Here is a 23,952-nt window from a genome sequence, read left to right as displayed (position 1 = left end):
CCCCTCCACAAGGAAAGATTAAAAGGTTACTCATGGAAACACCAAGTTCCTCTTTTTGTGAGATTTTCTGACTTGCAGTAAGTTTCTAATAAATATACCTAGCCCTGGTGGCATCTTGTTCAATGCACTGATTTTATACCTGAGGCAAACATGACTTAATAAGGCAAATAGTCCTGTGCAGTAAGGTATTGTACGGTTTTTCCCTAATCTCAAATACCTAAGGCAGACTTCACCTCTTTAAAAGTGAAAAAACCAAACAGTTCTCACAAAAAAACCCACACCTCTCAGTCTGAAAAAGCAAGCTCACTTTTTCATAACTTGCCATCTCTGAAGCAGGTAAATACATCCAAGGAATTAAAAATACTTGCCACTTACCCTAAGTGGACTGGTAGTAGAAAGATGAACCTTTGTGCCATGAAATTGATATACTTTTGGGCTCCAAAGGAATACACCAGCAGTCTTCAACTTAAAAAAAGAGAGAAATAGAAGCACCATTATCAAAGTGCTTCACATCCATACGCAAGGTTCACAGCCTGTCCAAGTCCAGTGATAAGTGGTGATCCTAAGCATGCTATGCATTGTCATGCAGCAAAAGCCTCTTCCTTGTGTTCATGCCTCTAGAGCCCTGTCCCAGCTTGCACAAGAAGAGGTGAATGCATTAAACCTCTATTTCCACTGCTTCTTGACAAGGTTATAAGAAGGCTGAAGGTTTTAATGAAGTTTTTATAGGTTTTATGTCAGATCTTGGATTCTTCTTTTTTACATTGTTCACAAATAGAATCCAATCTTGGGAAAAAATATTTTTATAGAGCTTAAAACATACATGGTTAGAAGACTCTGACCTAGATTTGAAGGTTTCATGTGGAACTGATAAAAACAGGCTCTTACTGGCTTTTCCTCTATGAAAGTGGCATTAGAGATTCACTGGATGCGAGGATCTTTATGTACAACTTAAAGCACATACACTGTCTCCTCTTTCTCCATGAGACTGTTGTCTCCTCACGTCTGCTTGTTTGGATGGGGGACATCATTGACAGGGCAGGCATGACTGGCAGAGGAAATTCTCTATTGCAGCAGTCACACAATGTGATACACCCATTGACTGCCTTGGAGAGAGTGGCTGTAGGCACAGGAAATCCTTAGTGTTTAGGGTTTGTTGTTACATTTTCCCATGAAACCAGAACAGAAAGAAGACCTAGTTAGCAAGAACCTTTTTAACTTGGCCTTATGATCTTGAAATTCAGTGTTACTCTGGGACTTGGAAAGCATTAGTAAGATGTCAGATGATACAGGTATATAAAAAAATCATACTCTTAATTATCTCTGTATTCACTCCTGTACTCTGGATTGTCAGAACAAAGACTGGTGGGGACCTTTCACAGTGCAGCACAGGCATTTAGAAGTGGTATCATTGCTTAAAGGATAAGGATGTATCTTAATTATGTGAGATCTAACCCATTTTTTGCCTGTCAGTAAATGTAAATACTGCCACTAGTGTCTTGGGACAGATTTCCCATCTCCTTTGCCATGTTAGTATTCAATGATTTCTCACACTACTTTCTCTACATTGGTTTTTGGTTTCATTTATTATCTGACCTTGAGTATTTCCCAAGGCTCAAACTGCTATTCTTCCTTTAAACAACAAAAATACGAATTTTATTTTTTTATTTTCATTTTCCACTCTCTCTCTATTTGTCTTCTATTCTCAACTTCATTTCTTCCCATTGTGTTTTCTATTTCTTTGTTGCAGTCCCTGGCCTTTGTTCCAATCTCATCCCAGTCTGTAATCTTGGCTTCTTTTGCTTCTCTCACAGCTTGTTTTCACAGCCTTTCATCTTGACTTTACCTTAGTCCTATGTCATTTCAGCTAGCCTGCTAAACTCTCCAAGTATATATATATACATATATTTATATGTGTGTGTGTATATGTATATATACACACATTTTGGTGCCTAAGTAATTGCCATGGGCTATCTTGGGTTTCATCCCATTCTCCATGACTATTTCAACTGAACAGTCACTTTGGGACTCATAAGAGTGCCGAGATTGGTTCTGAAAGTGCCCGTAATAAAAAAAAGTCTTTCAACTTTTCCCCTTCCACAGATTGCTGCTTTTGTCTGCCAGAGTTGTCTTCCAACCCATGAGTCTGCAGATAACCTGCTCCCTGATCTGCTATGCTGTGCTGGTAGAAGTCCCTCCTCAAGTGGTACCTGTACATGATAACCACTTTCAAAGAAATGCCTGAGAAACACTTTCTCCACAGCTGAGATCTTCTGGGGTTTCTGATCTGTGCAAACTAAGCACTAGCTATGAATAATCTGGTCCATAGTTCAAATCAGTTCTTGTTGTCTCTATAAAATGATCCAAGTAATCTATTTGGATTTGTCCTCTTGCTGCCTCACTGTGTCTTCAAGCCCTGGACTCTGGAAAGGCTCTGCTGTACCTGGCTGCAGTGGGAACATCCCTATTGCTATGACTACAAATGCCCATCACTATCTCGTCCCCACGTTCATCTCAGCTATTCAGAAATGAAGGCCCCAAGAAGAATTAGTAGGCCCCAAATCAATCCTTTGAGCTCAGTGTAAATACAGCCTGGTGGGAGAGAGAGCTGGATCTAGCCCTTAATCAGGCAGTGAGCACAGTAGTGTGGCTAAGTATAGAAGCCACTTAGTTTACAGTACAGTGACCCAATAATTATGCAAGATAATACTGTATGCACTTAGCTCGCCTGTACCATTCAGAGCACTTGCCAATAATACACGAGCATATTTCATTATCTCCTTCCCCAGCTCAGGGCTCTCTATAAACAGTTTGTTTTCTCCCAAGATTGCTGGAGCTGTGGCACAGAGCACTGTCTAGGTATATTTAACCCCGCGGATCATTCCAACATGCTTCTTTAAAGAAGATCATATTGTTTTTCCTGCTTTCCATTTTTGTAAGCCTAGGCTTTGGCTGGAGGGTACTCTACATATCTGGCTGTAAATAGACTGCTTGGAGCCAAGCAATGCGGTGCCTTGACTAATTTCAGCATTCACTTAAGCTAAATTATTTATGATACTCTCTGCACAGGCTTTTCTCTGTTGTTGTTGTTTTAATGTCGTAATCTCAGCCAGAATAAAGGGATAATTTGCATGCATTTTCAGCTACTGCAGTAGCTAACACATGGCTCTGAAAACTGAAGCCAACTACAATATATTCAAAGTCTGAACTGAGTGGCCAGAAAAGGGAAATCTTGACGTGCCACTAAATCATGTTCCTAATGGTGAGAAAGATTAACATTTTTATTTAAGCAGCTGAAACAACATCAGAAACATTTTCCAATGATACAGTTATTCACTTGTATCAAGAGCTCATCACCTTTGCTGCAAGAACGTAAATCAGGAGGATGTTAAGCTGTGAATGGTCTATTTTCACCTCTATGCTGATATTATGAGTCCAAGTTCATTGCTAGCAGAGCATGTCTCCATCATCATGAGAACGTAGAACACCACACAGGCAGAGGGAAGAAATACAACTGTGTTTTTAAGGAACCTCTGAGTTTCCAGCAGGCATAAGGAATAAGAGATAAAAAAGAATAAAAGTTAGAAGGGAGTGCAGAGCAGAGAGGTACAGGCAAGGAGGTACCTCCTTCTCCACCAGCTGGTGACTTGCCAAAGAAAACAACAGAAGTGGGGATTAGAGTTTGCAAGGTTGCACATTAGAGGAGGGCTACCTATTCCCTGCCTTTTCTCTGAAAAGCTGCCATGTGAAGAGAAACATTCCTTTTATTATTTATGGGGACAGCCACTTGTTTATTATGCTCATGTTACTATGCTACACACCAAGTACAGGCCCTCTTTTTCACAGAGGGTTTTTTCTTTGTACAGAGGGGGAAAAAAAGGAAACATAGGATTTTTTTTGTAGGATTGGTGAGGAAATTAAAGTCAGGGTAGTTAAAGGAGGTCTTTCTACAGAGTTGTGATTTTGCTTAGAAAGGTGGCAGCAGCAGAGCATTGCAGTGGCCTGACACCATTGTGCTCAAGGGGTTTAGCAGATCTGCTTTGAGAGCACTTCTGTTTGCCCTAGCACTGCTCAGGCAATCACATCCCTTGACAGCCTAAGGAGTGGATAACTCACAACAGAAGAAAGATTAAACAATCTATATAATCTGAACATTAGTATTTGTACAGCTTGTAGGAGATGGATATTCCACACCCCCCCCCCCTCCCCCCACCAGGTTTGGAACAATTTTGATAGGAAAGAAAGAAAAAGAAGTTTATTCCTCAGCCCCTTTATAATTTTTTTCAAGGCAGCTGAAGGACAGCTGACCTATTTTCTGAGTTCAGCAACAGAGCAGGCTCCCCAGCACCTGATCACTTCTTTGTGCCTGTCCCCTGAAGCATGTTTAATACTGAAAGGTCTGGCCCTGGTCAGTGATTGCAAAGGAGGAAACCCTCAGCTGCACTTGGACCGCAGCCTTCATATTGAATGCAGGCAAGGATTTAAAACAATCCACTGAATGCAAAGTAAATCCCAAGGCAAAGGGAAGGGAAACTAGGCAACAGTACTTTCTGTGGTAGATGGCAGTGGATTTATTGCCTGGCAGTTCACAAACTGCCTACAGCTGGGGGAAATTGCTAGTTCAATTATCCTAGGTTCAATATGATTACTTGTACTGGTTCATAGGCTTAATTTCATTGCTTTGAATTCCTCTCCACTAACAAAAGCAAAACAATCAAACTGAAGAAAGGTGCAATAAAATCTCTTCCAAAATACAGAATATAAAATGTATTTTTCAAATCAGGAAATTTCACTCATTCTGTTTTCAGGGTTTTCCTTATTTTTAATGAAATTATACACAGAAGGATCTTATTCTGAAGAATAAATCTCTCATGTTGTAAGAGAGGAAGAGAACTCTTTCTCCTTTCCCAATGGGGTTCTTAAAGATAACCCTTGACAGCTGCTCCTTGAGTTTAGGACCTAGGAGTTAAATATTTAGGTATGGGAAACAGCAGCAAGATAACATATTTGCAGTGGCCATGTAAAAACCTGACTTAGCTGGATGGTGAGAGGGTACAACTCTCCCCTGCTAGAAGAAGACTGTGCTAAGAACAAAGTTCCAGACTTCTGCATCACAGCTCCCACATGTAAGCTTGGTTCTGCCAGGAAGGGATAAGAGAGCAAACACATTAAAAGAACAAGAAGACTCCTATCTCACACATAATTTTTTAGATTTTAGCCTTAAAATACCGGATACAGCCGGTATTAGTTCTGTTTCAGAAACTGTGTATTGCTTCACAATTGCCTTAGAATAAGGTGCTGAGCAAGCATTTTCCTGTTTATCAGCAACATAAATACCATGTGACAGCAGCAACACTTCAGGTAGAGCCTTTTTCTTTATTTGCCATGATCTAAGTCACAGGACAATTCCCAAGAGCCAAAAGAAACATACCATAAAGAAATGTATTCCAACAAATTGCATTTTTCATGCTACAAGGCTGATATATAATCAGTGTAAACAAACTATAGGGTTAACATGCCAAATTACCCTTGTTTGCAATAGGTTGCTGAGCTTACTTGGATTTCATCCTTAATATAGTATTAATAGTTGTTGAAAACAATGTATTTAATACCTTCTCAAGGCAGATTATTGAATCAAAAAGCATGATAACTTTCCATGCTCTTTCAGACTTGCTGTGGTGAATTTTGCAGACATGGTTTCTTTCACAGAAGGAACACAGATGTTATCTTTTTTTTGTTTTTCTCATAAAGAACCAGAAATCATTGCTTTTTTCTAAGCAAAACATCTGATATATGGCAATGCAATACTGCTCTCCTAGTGCCTGTACTGACCTCCAAGCCCACTGCAGAATGCTGTTTTCTTGCTGTTTTTATTACCTGTTAAATATCTTTTCTGTCACTGAGACTGTCCATTTGACTTAATTTACATCTCCCTCTGCGACTACTGTGTTATTTGAACATTTATAATTTTGTTTCTCAGTAACTGTCTCCATGTTTCCAGTGTGTTAATTAACATTTATAACATACCTGATTATATTTTACTTATTGTTGGCTTAATTTACATTGAATGAACCATAAACAGTTCTTACTATTTATCGGTTTAGTTCACTACAGCTACAGCTAATAACTCACTTCCTTGCCTTCAGCTTCACCACCATGGCGGGCATGGAGTTATTCTCCTGTGTTGGTATTGCTGACTGCACAGGCCTGCCCAAGCCAGACATTATCCAGCAAGTTTAAAGATTAATTATGTTCCAAAGATCTTTTTTGCATCATCATCCTATTCTTTCATTCCCTCTCTGTCCTCACCTAATGAGCATCACACCAGGTCCATTAGCTTCCAGGGAGTTACTTTTATTTATACCAGGAGATGTCCGGGCTTTGTGATGTCTAACCTTCTGCTGCATCCCAAAATCCTTATCTCGCTCCAGTGCCCCAGCAGCCTTTGTTTCTTTACTCCATTTTCTCTAACTTCAGGCTTACTTATGGCTGGCTTTCTCCACTAGTACCAGCCTAGCCCTCACAGTCCTGCCCAGCACATCTTTTACTGCAAAATCATTGACCCATGTGTTACTCAGTCCTGACATTTACACCTGCATTCCTTCTACTCAACAACTTTATAACATTCGTAGTTACTGTATTCTAATAGAGATTACTAATATAGATCTCTATTAGAGAGTTACTGTACTTTAATTGTCTACAGCCTCTTAAAACCTTCCTTCCAACCTCCGTGTATTTAAAAAATCACAGATTTCATTTCTGCTCTACTGAGATTATCTTGCCTCCAAGTAAGTTATTATCTGCCTCACACAGAAGTGAGTAGGTGAGGAAATCTCTCCCCAGTCTCAGAGGACCTAGTATCATCCCTCCTTCCATTAAATTTCATCAGTTCTCTCTCAGTCCCTCCACACTCTTAAAAGAGTGCAAGTCCACACACTTCTCTACTTCTCAAAGTCATCCCAAACTTTATCCACTGTATAACTGGTTATCTGACTTATCTTTATTTGGGCTTGTTTAAGCTTCAAATCTGCTTAAGTTCTTGCCTTCACAAACCCTCTCTGTTATCAAGGGCCCATTTTGGTGACTCCTATTGAAGCCCTCAGCAGGGAAGAAATGTACCCAGGTTCCCAAAACAGTGGCTGGACCTTGCCCTTCCAGACTAGGTCCTTCCTGTCCCTGCAGCAGGGGTGACACACTGTGGGGTAGTGGCAGCTGCTGACACTAGGCTCCAAATTTCATTTGCAGTTAGGCTGCTGGGGCACTGCCCCCACTCCCCAGACCCACAGTCTGAAGACACAGAACACACCTTCTCCAGAACCCAGTTACTGGCCACTTCTGCAGGATGGCTACAAGCCCTTTTTTTGTCTGAGAAATGCCCCTTTCTATTCCGAGAAGAAGGGATAAAATGGTGTCCCGACAGCATGCAGACCTGAGTATTTGCCAGCAGTTTTTCAAAACCCTCCCTGGTTGTGTTTGCTCATAAATGTACCCCAAAGCCTGGATGTGATTTTATTGTATTGCACTTCCTGGCTCCAGGTCGGCTGACTGTGCTGGGATTCTTCACGGAAGAAATGGTATCAGCTCGTCTGTTTACGAGACTTGTACGTGTACTTACGATCGTCATGGGGAAGATCTGGGCACCACTACAGTACTAATAAATGGTCAGAAATAATAAAAAGAAAGGAATAAACTATAAACAAATAGCAGCAGCAGGAGCTGGCAAGAGTCAAGAGACTTGAATGTTTTCTTTTCTTTGACTTTTTATTAAACTTAGTAAAAAAATTGTATATGAGGAATCTTTTCCAGAAGAAAATATCTCTTTTTTTTTTTTTTGACTTTTCCCAGAGTGAAAATTTAGCAAATAGAAACAAATGCTCCTACACCACTATATTCAGACTTAGTTGATTCACAGGTATGCTCATTTATTAAAACAAAACATTTTAGGCAAATGCAAGCATTTAATGGGATTTTAAAGGGATCCTTTAAAAACATTTAATAAGAATGATAAAAATGAAGAAACCCCAAAACTTAATAATTTTATATACTGTCACACAGACCCAGTTGCACAACTTCTGCTAAAAATTTGCAACCTCTTTGAATGTCTTAAATACATAAGTGTGTGTGCATGTGTACAAATATATACAAATGCCACTATTTACTTAACTGTTTAATGACCTTAAAAAAATGTCATGAACCTCTCAGATGCCAACATTCACTGCACTTGACCCAAAGCAAAGTCTCAGGGAAGAGAGCACCTGTCACACACTCTGGCTATCATAGGGTATATAGAGCCCATAGGGGTGGTTATCTGTCAAAAGTTCATCTGTCTTGAAATGGAAATGACAAATGCTTTGCTACACTGAAACAAGAACTGCTGTTTTTTCACTCCATTTTGCAAAGTGCCTCAGTTTGCAACTTTTGTTGGAGCAGAACCATATAAGGACCATCCATCAGCCAGGCACTGCTCTGTGAGAGTGGTGTCTTTTGTCCTGAAGAACAGTAATAATTTGTTCAGTGGAAATTGAGCAGTTGAACTAGTCTATTGGACATGGACTTCACCCCATTTAAAAGCATTCCCCACAGGGTATCATCAGCGTATCTGACTCAAAGCAGCCTTAGGCAACTACTTATGTCTGAGCCTTGTTTGGAAGGCCTTCTCCAGAAAAATCCCACACAACCAATTTTCTGTTACCAGGCATATGTTGTCAGAGATATTCCATGTTTTCTACTGAAGCACTCTTCCTAGTTTTAGTCTTTCCTAAGTGTGTCCCTATGGGATAATTTAACTGTTTCTCAGAACTCTGGACACCAAAGAAAAAGTTACAAAAGTGAAGCATTTTATATTTGCAACATGAAGATATAGACCAAGTCAGTAAAACCAAAAGCCCAACCAGAATTAAGAGTAGAATTCAGTCAAACAAACTGCTTCCTAGTTAATCTTCTTTTATTAGAGCACAAACACAGATATTCATATGTGAGGGATCTCTGGGAATCCCTGTGGCTGAAAGCCTTTACTGCCATAAATTTGTATCTCTGTCCTAGGTACCTTACTTCCCTGGCTCCTTCACCACATGCCCCTTTAAAAGCTGGGCTTCTTCCCTAATACTTGTTTGCAGCACCTGTTTTCTGCACAGCTACAGTGAAATGACACATTTCACCCCTCATCTACATCTCTTGGCTCACATCTAGTTTTTGATCCTTGTACAGGGCAAGGCAGCTGTGACGAAAATATGATCCCAGCAGCTACTTCTTAAGAATCTGGGAGACAAATGGTTATCTGAAAAATTAATTTCAAAACCCACCTCTTCTTGCTTACAGATTATGAAATTACTAATAAAATACAAAAAAAAAAATAATCTTAATCCCAAGCACAGTGGCTATGGATACCTGCAAACTGAGCTGAGGCAATCCCCAAAGCTAGAAGTGTTTGGTTTACCCATAGGACAAAGTGTCAATGTCTGAGGGCTGGGATTCCCGGGTGCTGAGTTTTAGGGAAATCCCTCCCACAAGTACAGAGCAGCTCCTACTTAGCAGTCAGAAAGCAGCAGAAATGGTCTTTTGCCTGGAGAAACCAGGTTGCCACATATTCTAAACATATATTAAAAAGGGCTTTTGTAAGGTTATACCCTCATTTTTGAATAGTTAAAGCATAAGTCTAAAGGACAGAATCTAATTATTATAATTATTATGTGAAGATACATGGCTCTTGTAATCATTTCTTCAAAAAGGAGCCTCTGAGACTATTTTAAAAAGACCTTTTAAAAGTAAGTTGAGTAATTTAACAGGGGATCTGGTTATTCCAAAGACTTTGAACCGAAAAGTTACTCTAAAAGAAAAGCTAGTTTTTCTAGCTGCAATTATGGTACATGGGTCCTAGAGGAAACCAAGGCAAAAAGCAGCAGCACAGCATCAATGCAGCCACCCCATTCCAGGGCAGGCAAACCCACACAGAGTGAATTTGAGCTGCTGTTTACCACTTGGCTCTGGAATAATAATCTCAAGTTAAGGTTATTACCATATTTGCACATAACAAGAGAATACTTCAGGAAAGACCCTTAAAGCAATTTATGAACACTGAGCTTCCAGGGAGCCCAGTAAAATTCCTGTTGAGTTTTGGCGATAATGAAGCAAGGTGCTGTAAGCTTAAATTACTCATTCATCATCACGTAAATTATTTAAGAGCAGAAGCCCAAAACCCAGAACACTTTCTGATGCTTGGTAAGCCTGTAATAAATGTTATGAGATGACAGAGGGTTCCTGAGGTAGGGGCCAGGAGCTGATAAGGCAAGAGTTGCATTCCAGCCCCCTATCTTGTGTTTACTTCAATCTGACCACTGGGCAGCATTCTTCATAGTGGAAGGAACAAAGTGAAAAATCTTCTTTCCTTCATTCTTAAGGGCCAGGCACCCTTTCTGGGCAGAACAGGAAGGTTTACCTTATCAGGAGAAATTCCCATATGGCACAGCCAGAAAAACAGCTCAGCCCTGTGCAATGTGCAGCCATGTGCAGCAGTGAAAGGAAGAGCTGGTGGAAGGTGCACTACTCTGCAATATCTCAGGGACAGATAATACTGTAATGACAACAAAATCAAGTCTGAATAGACTGGGAGCATTAATGAGTTGTAACAGAGCTCTCCAGTTGGGATAGAGTGGTGACAGAGACTGCATGGTCCTCATAGTTCAGAGCATTCCCCAGTGCCTCAGCCTGTGCCAGGCAAACAATACAAGTTTTAAACTCTCTAAAAAGCACTTTCCATGTGGAAGTCACTAGCCAGGGTTTCCCACTCTTTTTTTGAATACAGGAAGGGATGGCATCTCCTATTGATAGCAGAAATAAGTCTTGGCCTTGTGAGGAATTGTTTTTCTCAGAGCTGTCAGGAAATCTTAACAAAAGCATTGGCAACCTAAAAGGTCTGAGGCAAAGGCCATGCTGCTGTTAATGTGTTCAGACAGTGCCAGCCCCTCGCAGAGCAGGAGGTGCTGAGTGTCTCAGGACATCAATTAGAGGGTATGAAGGGTTCCACTAGCCCAGAGTCCTGGGATGTACTCTGTGTGCAGTGGATCCAGATGGTTTGGTTGATCTCACTGTAATCACAGTCTACAAGAGCTTTTGCTCAGCTGGGGGAAAATTCTCCTACTTAAAGATCTGTTCTGACTCCTTTTCAGGACCAGCACTAGAAGAGCCCCTGCTTGCATCACACCGTGCTGCAGAGCCACTTTACATCTGTTCATTCTCTGTCTAAATAAGACCCCATATCATCTACTGTGTCCCAGCCAGAGAGGAATGATGTTTTGGTTTAATGAATGAGGTACTTAGTTTCTGCTGCTCTTCATGGATTATTGTCAGTTTATCTCTATGAGAAGAAAGACCTAACTTTTCCTCTGTATTTGAGTCTGAAAAGATGGGATTTGATTTCAGCAGGAGTCTGTGGGTTCGTGCAACACTGACACATAATTAGGCACATTGGAAAGTGCAAATAACAGCAATTTTCCTTTCAGATTGTACATTGGTATCTGTCAGGCTTTTCCAAATGTGGAGCCAAGGTGGGATGCTCTAAAAACAGCAGCAGCTGCGTATTCCTAATATCCTTTAAAAAAGTCTACAATATCATCTGTTAAAAAGCATCTGGAAAATCCACCTTAAAAAAGCCACACCAATGAAATGGCCTGCCAAGCTGCAGCTTCCCAATCCTTCCATTATAAAGAAATTTGCTTATGGTGCAATTTATGTAGGTTCCATATTCCAGCAAAAATACATCAAGTGGTATCAGGTTACTAGAATCAGTCCTAAAGCAACTGTTTCCTAGAAGTGGAGGATAAAAAAAATGAAGCAGCAGCTTGCTTCACTCTCAGTAAGTCTTTGTGACACAGGTCTCTCAAAAAAGCAACAGGAACATGAGAAATGATGGTGGATTTTTGGTTGGGGGTTTTTATGTTTGTTTCCTTTTGAAAGTGTAATGTGGTGACTAAAAGCAGAGGAAACACCCACTTTTCAAAACTGAACTGTCATCAGTTTTTCAGCAAGGACAATGTCTCAGGCCAGCAGTCTATCTGCCACAACAAAACAATGACAATAGTAATACCCTTCCCTCTTCTTGGAAAAAATTCTTGGAAAAAATATTTTTTCTATCTTAATCTTTGAACTCCCTTGTTTCAGAGCTTTGATGACCAAAATGTTTTGACCTTCTATTTGAGGTCAAAGAAGCTTCCTGAAAGAAGATCTGTTACTACAACTTCCCACTCACCACAGATAAACTTGTGTTCTGTCTTCCAGCAGAAACTCACCATTTCAAAGACATGATCTTTGTCTTTGAACATAAAAGTAAAGAAAAGGTTTACATCTTTTGCTGAACTCCTTTAGGTTTTACTGTAAGGGAACCAAATATTAGCAGAAGCCAATGCAGCTGCTACAGAGTGTTGCTGGGGTTTTTTTGTTTGTTTGTTGGGGTTTTTTCTTTTTTTTTTTTTTTTGTTAAGACGCTACATAGATGCACAAAACAAAACTAAACCACATGTTTAATTAGTGGGAGTTAAATAGACTAGAATCACTAGAATCTACAATCATATATTCATCATCTGAAAACACCAATTTTTATACAGGGTTTTTTTCCTTACTTTCCCTGCTTTTCTGGAGCAGAAACAACGAGCTCAGATGAAAATTTGAACCCAGACAGTTCCTTAGACAGATTAACCTGAGTACCAGAAGAACACTGTTACACAAAGTAGAAGTAACCTACTTAATGACTGTCACTCATTTCCCTCTTTCTTTAGGCTGGTAGTTAGCTGCCATGCCCCCATTCCCTCACCCCCCAAGGAACAGATCTTGTTTTGCTGAGTATATGTACATAGCTTTAAATATGAAGCATTGCAAAATGTGCTCTGGAGACAAGGGTGAGCCTGAGGAATCTGGAGCTACATAAAACTTCAGTTTCACAGGAGTCTCATTTCAGCAGGCAGTAATTCTGCAGTTACACAGATGGGTATTATAATGTCTTCCAGGGTAAATCTAGGCAGGCACGTGCTTGTTTAGAACGTTTTAAAACGTTAGATCTGCAGAAGATACTGGCTCGTCTACTTTCTCAGCTGATGTGATCACCTGCTCCCATTACTTGACTTCTTGAGCAGTAAGAACAGGGTGATCCTGAAGAGGTAACACCCATGTGAGGTATTTAATTTACATACTGGCAGCAGCAGTTGAATTTTTAGAGTTGATGCTGAATTATGCGTTAGGATAAATGTGAGCAGGGACGTGACACTGAGCAGAAAACATGAACTATACTGCAGCCTGCTTGTGCTATCCAGACTCGCCTGTGACTTTCATTCCTGTAGCCACGAGATCCTAAAACGCCTTTTAGTTTCAGGATACTTCACTGTAGTCCTCCCATGAATAGTCACTATGCATGCAGAGGAAGAGGTTAAAAACCAAATGGTTGACTCACATCAATCTAAGGCCTGGCACACTGCAAACTCATTAAGGAATAGCTCTCCCACACGAATACTTGTCATGTGTGATTCTGCCCTTTCTGAGACTCCTAAGCTGCCACTGTGACTTGCAGCTGGGTACCCTGTTCTTCCCTCACACCCAGACCTTCCGCTCCCCATATAAACTCTCAGGAGCCCAGCACATCCTTGGCCTGACCTGGTCTCACTGATAGAACATCATCTATTCTGCTGAGCCCTACAGCCACAGATCTGTTATTGCTGACAGACCCAGGGATGGCCCTTTGCACAGCTGTCTGTGGTTCAGAGGGGAATGACCAAAATCTCTGCACCATTTTCTATGAACACAGTCTAATCAGAAGGAAAAGCAAGGTGTTTGTATACTTCTCTCTCTTATCCATCTTTAAATAGGTACTGAGAGACTCTTTAGTACTTTCAGACTAAAAATAGGTAAAAGCCAAGACTGGGGGCTAGAGCAGCCTTACAACCAGTGGCAGCACATGGCACTAAACTGAATGAACTGAGAATCTGAAAAACATCTGTATGTCTCTTGAAGGTTTTCACTACAAAAATGCCCATGAGCGAAGTTACTTTCTCATGTTAACATATATTTACCAGGTAATTTCCTACATGCAATTTACCTTCTTAGAAGTCAATGTATAAGATTGAAATATCTTACAGTATTTACAATATTGCTCCAAAACCTCATATCCTATGGTAAAATCATCTCTCTATTTCAGTTTGTCTTTCCACTAGTGCTTCATGCTTCCTCACCTCATCTCCAGCAACCTTTTCTGAAGAACTTAATTATTCTGTTCTTCTCTGACAACCACAGCAATCTACTCTATGGGTCAGTTCTTCCAATCATGCCCTGTGCAACTTTTAAGGTATTAAACATTAAAGCTAAATAAAAACAAAATAAAAAGGAATCTAACCCTAAACATGAGGAGTGACTTCTCTTTACATGGTTCTTTCACCACATATGTTCAGTGCCAAGCTGGTTTTAAAATACACTTCCTTTGATGATTTATATCCTCCACCCCCTGGCAGACAGCTCCCCTCTTATCAGCCTCTTTCATTCTTCAGGTGACTTTTTTAGATATAAGAATCTAGTTTAAAAAATCAATCAAATTAAAATACTTGAACACTGAATAAAACATGTAAGAGCCTATGCTGAGGGTGTGAGGACTCAGAGACTGGCAAAGTGCTAAGAAAAACAAATAGACAACCAAGCCCCACTGATGGGCTTAGAGATATTTTAAAAATTATAGTTTCAAAGACCTCCTCAGAGGAGATTTTGTTGCAATACAGAAAGTTCCTGAGCTGCTAAACTGAGAGAAAGCATGAAAAAAGGACCTTTTCTGCCAGGACGTACCAGGCAAGAAGCAATTTGGTTTCCAAACACTTTGATTTCTTTTTTGTCTCACTCTAAGTTTTATCTCTTTTTTAAGCTATGGGATTTAGTTTCTGTTAAAATAAAACTTGGATTTGTATTTAAAAACTCTTTTGCAGTTTTGAGTACTCCCAAGTTAAGAACAAGGTTTACTCAGCTCTGCCTCAACATTCTAGTCAGCTTGGAGTCACATCACACCACCTTAGGTTGTGAAGAACACACCTATTTTCAGTGGAAGGTAACAAGAAATAAACATTTCTAAGTGCCACACTTTGTCAAAATGCCTTGCAACTTGTGAGAGATACCTGTGTCCTGCCTTTAAAGAACCGTGGTGTTTTTGCTTGAGGAAGAGACACTTGATTCCACTAGTGGAACAGGACACAGATTCTGTCTCAAAACTTTCAGAATAACCAAGATACAACACTGTACAAAGGCAAAATGATGACACTTGTTGCCTGATGCACTACACAATTCCTCAATTTGCAAACATGAAAATTTGTACTGGGCTCATCATCATCATATTTGACTATCACAGACTTTTCTTTTTTAATTGTCAGCAGTTCAAAGAATGGCTGGGAGTCTTCCATTTGTTAACTGAAAAGAATATGGCTTTTTAATATGTACCCATAATGGCACAACATAAGCATAAAATTCATTCAGGTTGGAAGGGACCTTTGGATCACCCCACCTCTGCTGCACAAAGCAGGGGTAACTTTTAAGGTTCTTAAAGCTTCATCCAGTTAAGTTTTGAAAACCTCAAAGGATGTACTGCATTTCAGTCAGGAGGTCCCTGTTCCAAAGCCAGTCCCCTGCCAGGACTAGTCATTTCTACTCCAAAGGGGTTCTTGAAGATCACACAAATGTGAAGCTCCTTCACAGTGCTCTATGAAGCCTCCCATGGTACCCTGAAGAAGATGAAATCTGCTCTCCTAAAGACCCATATTATCACCCTGCCTTCCTTCCTTTCCTCATGGGCTTAAATTTTATCATTTCATGGTCACAGTAACACTGAATTGTAATGTAAAGGCATGTTGCCAGGTAAACAGTAGAATAGTCACAGTATCAGCTTATTTTATAGTTTCAAGACAATCCTTTATAATGCACATATCAAACTCATAAAAACACTAACATGATGCAATGCTAATGAGAGTGACTATTATATATCTTCATATTACTTGTCAGTCCAGTTTTACCTTGCAAGTTTTACCCAGTAATGACATAGCTAACAATATTAAAATGTACAGTGCTGCATGATTTAAGTAATACCATGCCATTAAGATGAATGGCAAAAGTTCAGATCTTTAAAGACCTTGCTCTACCTGCCTGTGGAGACCTTTGTATTACTTATTTTAGGCTTGCACTTTCACACCCATCCTTACAGCCATTTGAGGGCCGCAGGATGTTTGTGAAACATTAAATCCAGAGGGATTTAATCCAGAGCACAAAGTAGCATCCTCTGTGGGACAGACTTATCTGGTGCTGCCTGTGAGCCAGCTCAAACTGCCCACACAGGATGTGTCCACATGATTTATTCACTTCTTTGGGGTCATATACTCCTTTGCTCCTCCCTTCATCTCCTATAGCTTTTCATAATTGCTTTAAGAGGCATTTGTACAGATGGAACAGCAGAAAAGTACACTTAAAACAGACATAGCATTATCTCACTTGTGAAAATAAACACATAGGTATATGTTTCTATATGTATGCACATTCAAGTTTAATTTAATGATTCTTGTTTTTCTGCCTTCCCACTTCTGCCTCGTTGACATCCATGAAGATCTTATCATTAACAATAGTTTGGAAACTAGTGAGTGTGAGTTTATGAATAGAATTTCATAGCTGTGCTATTTTGTCAGTACTTCATTTTACATGCCATCCATAACATCTCCAAACCAGAATCTGATTGACTGAATATGTTTCAGTTTTAGCTAATAACAGCTATTCTGTTTCAGGGACATAGATCACTGCTGCTAAAGTGTCCTGGTAAGGAGTATGAGGACATCAAGGTCTTGATTTGATCATAGCAGGGAGTTACAGATAAAGCACTTCTAATATTTTTTTTTCAGTTTGCCAAACAAGAAGTTTCTGTATTTGGGCAATCAGACAAAAATAGTCTAGAATTTCAAGTTACTTCCAGTGTACATACCACATGTAAACCAAAATGCTAACATTATGAATTAGTATATAAGAGCAGGAGAAATTCACAATAGCATCCTGAATAATATTGACAGCCTTTGATGCTTCCTCTCAAAATGGAAGAAAAGCAATCTGTTAAGAAGTAGCTCAGTAGACTGCCAGCACTCCTTTTCTCTCTCCAGACCATGTCTGAGATCTTAAAAGTTATTCAGGCACCTGACTCTCATTTGAACAGCGCTGGTGGTCTGGGCCATGGTTTCTTCTGTCAGGGTCATGTAGATCTCTTTAGAGTTCCTTTTACTTGAGCTCCCTTCTTTTTTATTGATCTTCATAATTTACTATTTGAGTTAATAACACAACAGCATTTGTGTTAGCCAGTGCAGAGCTCTACTGCATATACAGACACAGGCTCTCCTCCTTGCCTCATCCATCAGTGTGAGTGGGTGGTGCTCCTGAAGCCTTCCCAAGTCCCATGGTAACCATGGACAGCTTGAAACACCCAGCTTTAAAGAGGTGTCAGCTGCCCCCACAACCCACCTCTGTCAATGCAATAATCATGGTCTCTTTTGTTCCCAGCAGCTCACAAAACGCTTCATCCATCTCTTCAACTCTCATCCACTGCATCACTCACAACTTTCAGATCTATTATTGTAAAATGATCCCTTGAGCAATTGCTATTGCTTTTAAAACAAATTTATTCCACACTCAAAGCCTCTAAATTCCCATAATATTCAGATTGGTGCCTGCACATTAAACTCCGGTTGCTAACAAAAGTCTCAGAAAACTATCTGGTTACACATTCAAGCTAGCACGAAAACAGTGAAAAGGAGAGAGGCACATTCAAACTACACTTACTACTCTATTTTTCCAATTTGAAAATTTCCCTCTGTTCTAAGTTAAAGACAAGCAGCTCCCCACACACTTGTGCTGTTCAAAAACTTTCTTATCATTACCCAGTGTAAAATGCTGATTTTCCACAGCAGTTCTGAAAACAAAGTAGCAAGCTTTATTATGTATTTTAAATACACTTAATATACTACTGCCATTGCTGTGTGATTTTAAAATATGAGGGAGGCACACTAACTCCATTTCCTGAGCATTTGCATCTCACTACATAGTTCAAGTTTTCAGAGGAACAAGGGCTTACGCAAAGTCTGTCTGCCAGCCCTTTCCCCAGGTACCCTTGAATCTGGTGGTCAGTTTCAATCATGTTTGAACAGAGCAGCACCTCTTAAAACAAATTTCACAGCAATCCATGTGGGAAGAGGGAAAGAGGGGCACCCCAAACCAGAGCACTTCCATCTAGCAAGGAAGAGGTAAGCAGAAGCCGGCCATTACCTGTGGCTTTGGTGGGCATGCAGCTCCAGCTTTGGCCTTGCATGCACAACCTCTTGCTCACCTGCCTGGTAAAAATGGTAAATGTGAGAATATGAGCAAATATTTGAATTGAAAAGCAGGACAAAGTCAAATTATAACTGTAAGGGAAGATGCTGAGGATACAGGATGAAGCAGAGGCTTAGAAGAACCAGAGAAGGAGTAATTCTGAGGTCATGGGAAGAGCCCAGGGATATTGTTATGGGGAAGTCTTAAGATGCCAAGAAGACAGGGTCATTTTGGTGAAGACTACAGGAGACAGGTATTGCAGCTGTGTGGGAAACCAGAGCTCTATATTTATGCCTCTTACAGGTCAGTGTGGAGTGTACTAACACATATGGAGTGAACTCTGGCCCTCACAAAATAATGACTTGAAAGGGTTCAGTCACTCACTCGTGGCATTTCACTGTATTAGAAACAGGACTGACTTTAAAAACTAGACCTAAATGTTTAATGACTGATACAGGGGCTTGGCTTTGATCCTACTTTCAACCACCCCAAATGGCCTGAGATACAGTTCCCCACCCCATCACATTTCATTCTCCAGCTGAAACTACCCACATGGCCTGCCAGCTACTGCGTGACAAGAAGGACTCTTGGGTCAGGGCCCCTTGATCATGTCCATGCTCCTATAAACCTAAATGCACATCCTAGGGTCATGATACCACACAGCCAGCTGCTCCCAGAGGCAGGGGGATCCAGGAGGCAAGGGGAACCCAGACCTAGCAGGACCCAGCCTCCCCAAACTGCACCCAAATGAGGCAAGCAGGACAAACCTGGATATGATAGCTGGAACCACCCAAGAGCCCAGATCATGAGGCAGTATCATGGTGACAAAATAAGCCTGAGATCAAGCTGGAAATTCAGTCCATAGGTCAGTGTTAAGACCAGATTTAATGATGGGCAGGAAGGTCCACAACAACCAGGCTGGACAAAGACAGACTATCAACAGCCAGGGCATCATACCCCAGCCTTTTCAACCAGCTTGGGGATTGGGGCTGGTTGAAATGGGGCTTCCTGGCCCTGTGGGTGTGGGTGTGTCTGGAAGCTCCAGCTGAGGATGATCAAGGCTCATTACTGCACTCAGGGGCCCAGCATATGCCAACCTGATGAAGAAGATGGTACATGGCTCAAAATGATGGCACAGGGCATTTGAATCTATTCAGCAATTAGTGTCAATAGTGTCTATTCAGCAATCAGTGACAATACCCCACAAACAAACAACAAATACATACTTTATTCTGGCCCAGAGGCTTGTGTGGCCAGGCTGAAAACGTGCATTGAGGATGGCTTGCTGCATGGGTGGGAGTTGCATTCTTCTGCTCACACTGTTGTTGTCTTTGCATTTCCCCTGTGGAAACACACTGGAAAAGCAGGGCTAGTGTTTTGTTAGCTTTAAGTCTTCCTCGGACCTATCTGAGTCTTACTTGAGAAAAGATTTAAAAACCAAGAAGCCACTTCAAAGAGCCAATGTGCTGAAAGCACACACATACAACATACACATGCACCAGTGGGTTATTGAACTTGAATCTACAAATTGAATCTACAAAAAAGAGACAAGGGTCTCTTCTTGGGACTTCTTTTCTTCTGCATTTAATTTTGATGTCTACTGAAAGGATAAGAATTATATCAGTACTCTGAGAGTGGTTATGCCAGCCAGTTGATGATATGAAAGCGACTATGTTATAAAGCTTTTTCCCTCCTTGTATAAGCTGCAGAAATGTGAGAAAATTCAGGCTTGAGCTAAATTGCTGCTTCTGTTATTAAAAGTGCCATATCTCCCTGTCAGCCAAACTTGGACTCAGCAGAGTGTTCACCATCTGCTCCCTGTGCAATAGTCATAAATGTTGCAATCAATATAAAATTTGGGATGTGTGGGCAATGCTGGAAGGTAAAAATATTCTTTCTTTGCCAGATATATGTTAATCGGTTGTTTCATTTTGCACATATGGAACAGTAAAATGTATTTGTTTTCTTGCCAATAGAAGAACATTTTCCTAACTCCTTAGTCACAAGGTGTCTACAAAAGGAGAAGGCTCTGATGTTTCCTGTTGGGTTTATGGCTTACATTACAATTCATACACAAACGCTTTTTGGCATCTAAATCCCCAGCTAGAAGTATTTTTAAAATTATGTCCTGAAATAGGAACTTCAGAACACTGTGTCGGCATCTGGCAGATATCTCAAGAGTGTCATGAACTATTACTACTTGAGGAACTTGGCAGGCACTCCATGAGCCTTGTGTACCTTACAAGTGTGTAGGAGTCCAGCTTAATCATTCAGCATCTGTATAGCTGGGCTCTGTAATGGGCAGACATCCACACACCAACCTCAAAAACACGCAGTGGTATGTCTGAATTTCACAGGATACATCTGAGCCCCTGAGCAATGAAGGCTGCTCAAACATGAGTGACAGCAGCCCACTATTTTGTAAAAGCAAGCATTTCCCCAGGTCAAACCTTGAATCACTAATCAGTCTCACTGCCCAAAGAATTTGGCATATGTGTTTCCATCCCCATGTGTTTTACAAAGTGCTGATGCACATGCTAAGGCTGAAAGTCCTTTATAAAATGTTTGGGATCTCATGTACAAGAGTGTTTCCTGGTAGAAGAGCATTTCTGGGGCCCTTGGTGAGGTACTGGTGAAGCCAGTGGGCCCCTGGGGGTGACCACCATTCTTGCTCCAGGACAGAAGAGGCACCGACTCCTGGTAAAAAGTGGCACCGTGGTGGGACTTTGCTCCAATCTAATTGACATTGTAGCCATGCTTCATGACTCATTGAGAGCAGTAGCAGCTGTGTTTGTAGAACAAAATTTGCCTGTAAAGCAGGTTTATATATGTCTGCTTAGTGAGGCCTTCACAGAGGCCTTTTGGTGGGAGTTTTATAAGTGATGTCCTTCAGAACCTCTCCGGTCTGAAAACATGCTCTTTCTGGACAAACATTTGCTGCTTTCAGGAGACACCCCTGTACCATACACACCCATACAGTTAATGACAAGACTTTTGCCATTTTTGAGGGTCTTCATGGAAAAAGTTGCATAAGTCTACACAAAAATGTTAATATTTTTTCATGGTTTACTCATAATTCCAGCACAGAAACCACATAGTTTCAGCACAGAAAACAATGGCTTTGGCATTGCCTGAGCCAAGGAGCTAAGGGCTGGAAACCCAGGAGCCCCACTGTGGTGAGCAGCCATACCAGAGACCCAGAAGAGGAGTCGAGGCAGATCACCAGCTTCAGCCTGGGCATGCATGCCATGGCAAAGCATAAGACAGCTTTTCCCAAATGCCTCAGTGACATTTGACTCCCGTGCCTTCTGTTTTTTCAACAGAGCATAGAAATCAGGCAAATTGGGAAGACTCTGAAGAGAAGTGCAAAGGACAAGGTGTAGACCACCAGCCCCAGAGCTCACACCCCACACAGAACAGGAGAGCAGGACAAAATCAGAGCATTGGAAAGGCAGGGCCCGAGGTGAGAGCTCCTCTCAGTCCCGTGTCACAGGCACTTATTTAAGGCACCAGCTTTGCTGAAGCTGAGCACCTTATCTGACCCACCCTCTCCAACAGGCGCCTGTCTCTGCCCTGGGGCTGTCTGATTTTTGCAGCAGTTGAAATGAACCAGAATGCTCCCGGTGTCTGCCTCTGGGCCTGAGCTTCTGGGACCAGGAAGGAGAACTTGTTCCCCACAAGCCCTTGGCTCTAGCATTTATTGCTTCTTGACACAGAGTTTGAACAGTTGTAGAATGTGTCGCAAGACAAAACTTTTAACTCTGGCCTTTATTTAATTTGACACTGGGTGAGGCCTTTATTCTACATCTTTCTTTAGCAGATAGAAATGTGTTTGGTATATATTAATTTTTTTGTTCTGTACCAATGGTTGGCATTGATTGGTTTCATTTTATTCACTGTAAATGTTAAAATAAACAAACCAAGGTCCCAAGTGGTGGTCAGGGATTTTGCCAGACCCTGGGAAGTAGTGGGCCCCAAGAGGCTCTGAAAACCACCCAGAGAAAGATCTGCACCAAGCAGGGATAATAATCTGTTCCAGAAGCTAGAAAATATTTTCCAGGAGACTTGGCAATTGTGGCTTAAGATGGAGAAAGAGAGAAAGATGGATAGAGAGAAACTGCCCTTTTTCCAGGAAAAATTGAGAAGCCTGAGAAAAGCCCCAGCCTACTGCAGGGTACACAGCCACAAGGAGAGATTGCCTTTGCATGTCCAGAGATGCAGAAACAGTTCTTTGCCCACCTGTGGAGTCCAGACAGGCAGAAGCTGGAGGAAGTCTTTGCTTACAAGAGAGATGACAAATAAGGCTGGTAGGTAAGAATTTAAAAATTTAAACTAACATGTACCAGTCTCTAAGATACACAAAATGATGGCTAGGGAAGTCAGTAAATCATTTGGTCTGAATTTCCTGAAGCCAGCTGAGTTTCAGTCCTTGGGATGGGCCATTAGATTTGGACAGCCCTTCCCATTAGGAGCCAAATGACCTGTTTAACAGAAACTCATCATTTAGAAATGCCTGGAGATTAAATGTGATGATAGCTTGATATGAAGAACCGACCACTTTCTTTGGCAATTTGTTTTAATGCTTACTCTCATCGTTAAACATTTCTGATCATGTTCTCATTTGAAGGTGCCAGGCTTCCATTTCCAGCTATTGGCATTTGTTGCACATTTCTCTGCTAGATTAAGAGCTCCCTCATCCATGACATTTCCTGCCAGGAAACATTCTCTGTAATCAAATAATTTCTCATTTTTTATAAGTCTTGATTAACTCAACAGACTGTGTTCTCCAAGTCTTTGTTGTGGCCTTTTTCTCTAGATCCTGCACAGTGTTTTGGCAGTTTTCCACACCCATGCCAATATTTCAACAACCTCCTAAAACTGTTGGTGTTGAAACAGTATCCCTAATACTGTACACAGATAAAAGCACATCCCTGCTCAAACTGGATTGGGGTTGCAAACTCTTCTGTTTCTGTGGGTTTTTTGGTCACTGTCAGAAGCTGGCCTGGACTCCATTTACTAAGGAGGTCCCACTCTCTTTAGGTGCTTTGATGGTGTCTCTTGCTCACATGCTTCAAGTCATACTGATCACCTGACTTGGTTTCCAAGGTCAAATCATCAAGGACATTTGTGAAGTGTTTACCTCTTTTTACAGCAGAGATCAGTCGTGTGCCTCTCACCTGAAGAGTTTCTTGCCAGTGTGGCAAGATTGACTCTGCCTCGCTCTTGCCTGTGACCTACAGCTGACGATTGAGTGGCTGTAGTGAAAGCACAGTTTAACTGCCTGTTGGTTCAGTCTGGTCATACCTCAGCAGCACTGAATAACCTGCTGCGAACAGACGGCTGCCTGAAGGGAACCAGCAAGCGAGCTCCTTGGAGGGGCTTCAAGCCCTATGTTAATCCCTTTGGAACAAACCACACAGACATTGTGTATCATTAGTTTCTTGCAAGGATGCTATCTTGTAAACCAGTGTAGACTTCTAGTGACTGCGTTCCCATTAAATTTCATCAACAATTCATTTTTTTGCTGCCTAGGATCCCTTGTCAGGCAGACCAAGCTGCAGTGCTGTCAAGTATGCTGGTGACCTACTGTGAGGTTGGCTG

At 41.1% G+C, this 23,952-nt stretch overlaps 1 long non-coding RNA gene across 1 annotated transcript; it reads right to left on the bottom strand.

The window, feature by feature from the left end:
• Positions 1-380: 380 nt before the first annotated feature.
• Positions 381-19,683, bottom strand: LOC131577591 (uncharacterized). The gene is made up of 3 exons (XR_009277248.1): positions 19,578-19,683; positions 18,307-18,371; positions 381-465 (listed from the first exon to the last, which is right to left on the bottom strand). It is a non-coding gene; the product is annotated as an uncharacterized LOC131577591 (long non-coding RNA).
• Positions 19,684-23,952: the final 4,269 nt, after the last annotated feature.

Source organism: Poecile atricapillus, chromosome 3 (assembly GCF_030490865.1).
Source record: "Poecile atricapillus isolate bPoeAtr1 chromosome 3, bPoeAtr1.hap1, whole genome shotgun sequence".
Lineage (NCBI taxonomy): Eukaryota > Metazoa > Chordata > Aves > Passeriformes > Paridae > Poecile > Poecile atricapillus.
This window is presented reverse-complemented; position numbering and strand designations above follow the sequence as displayed.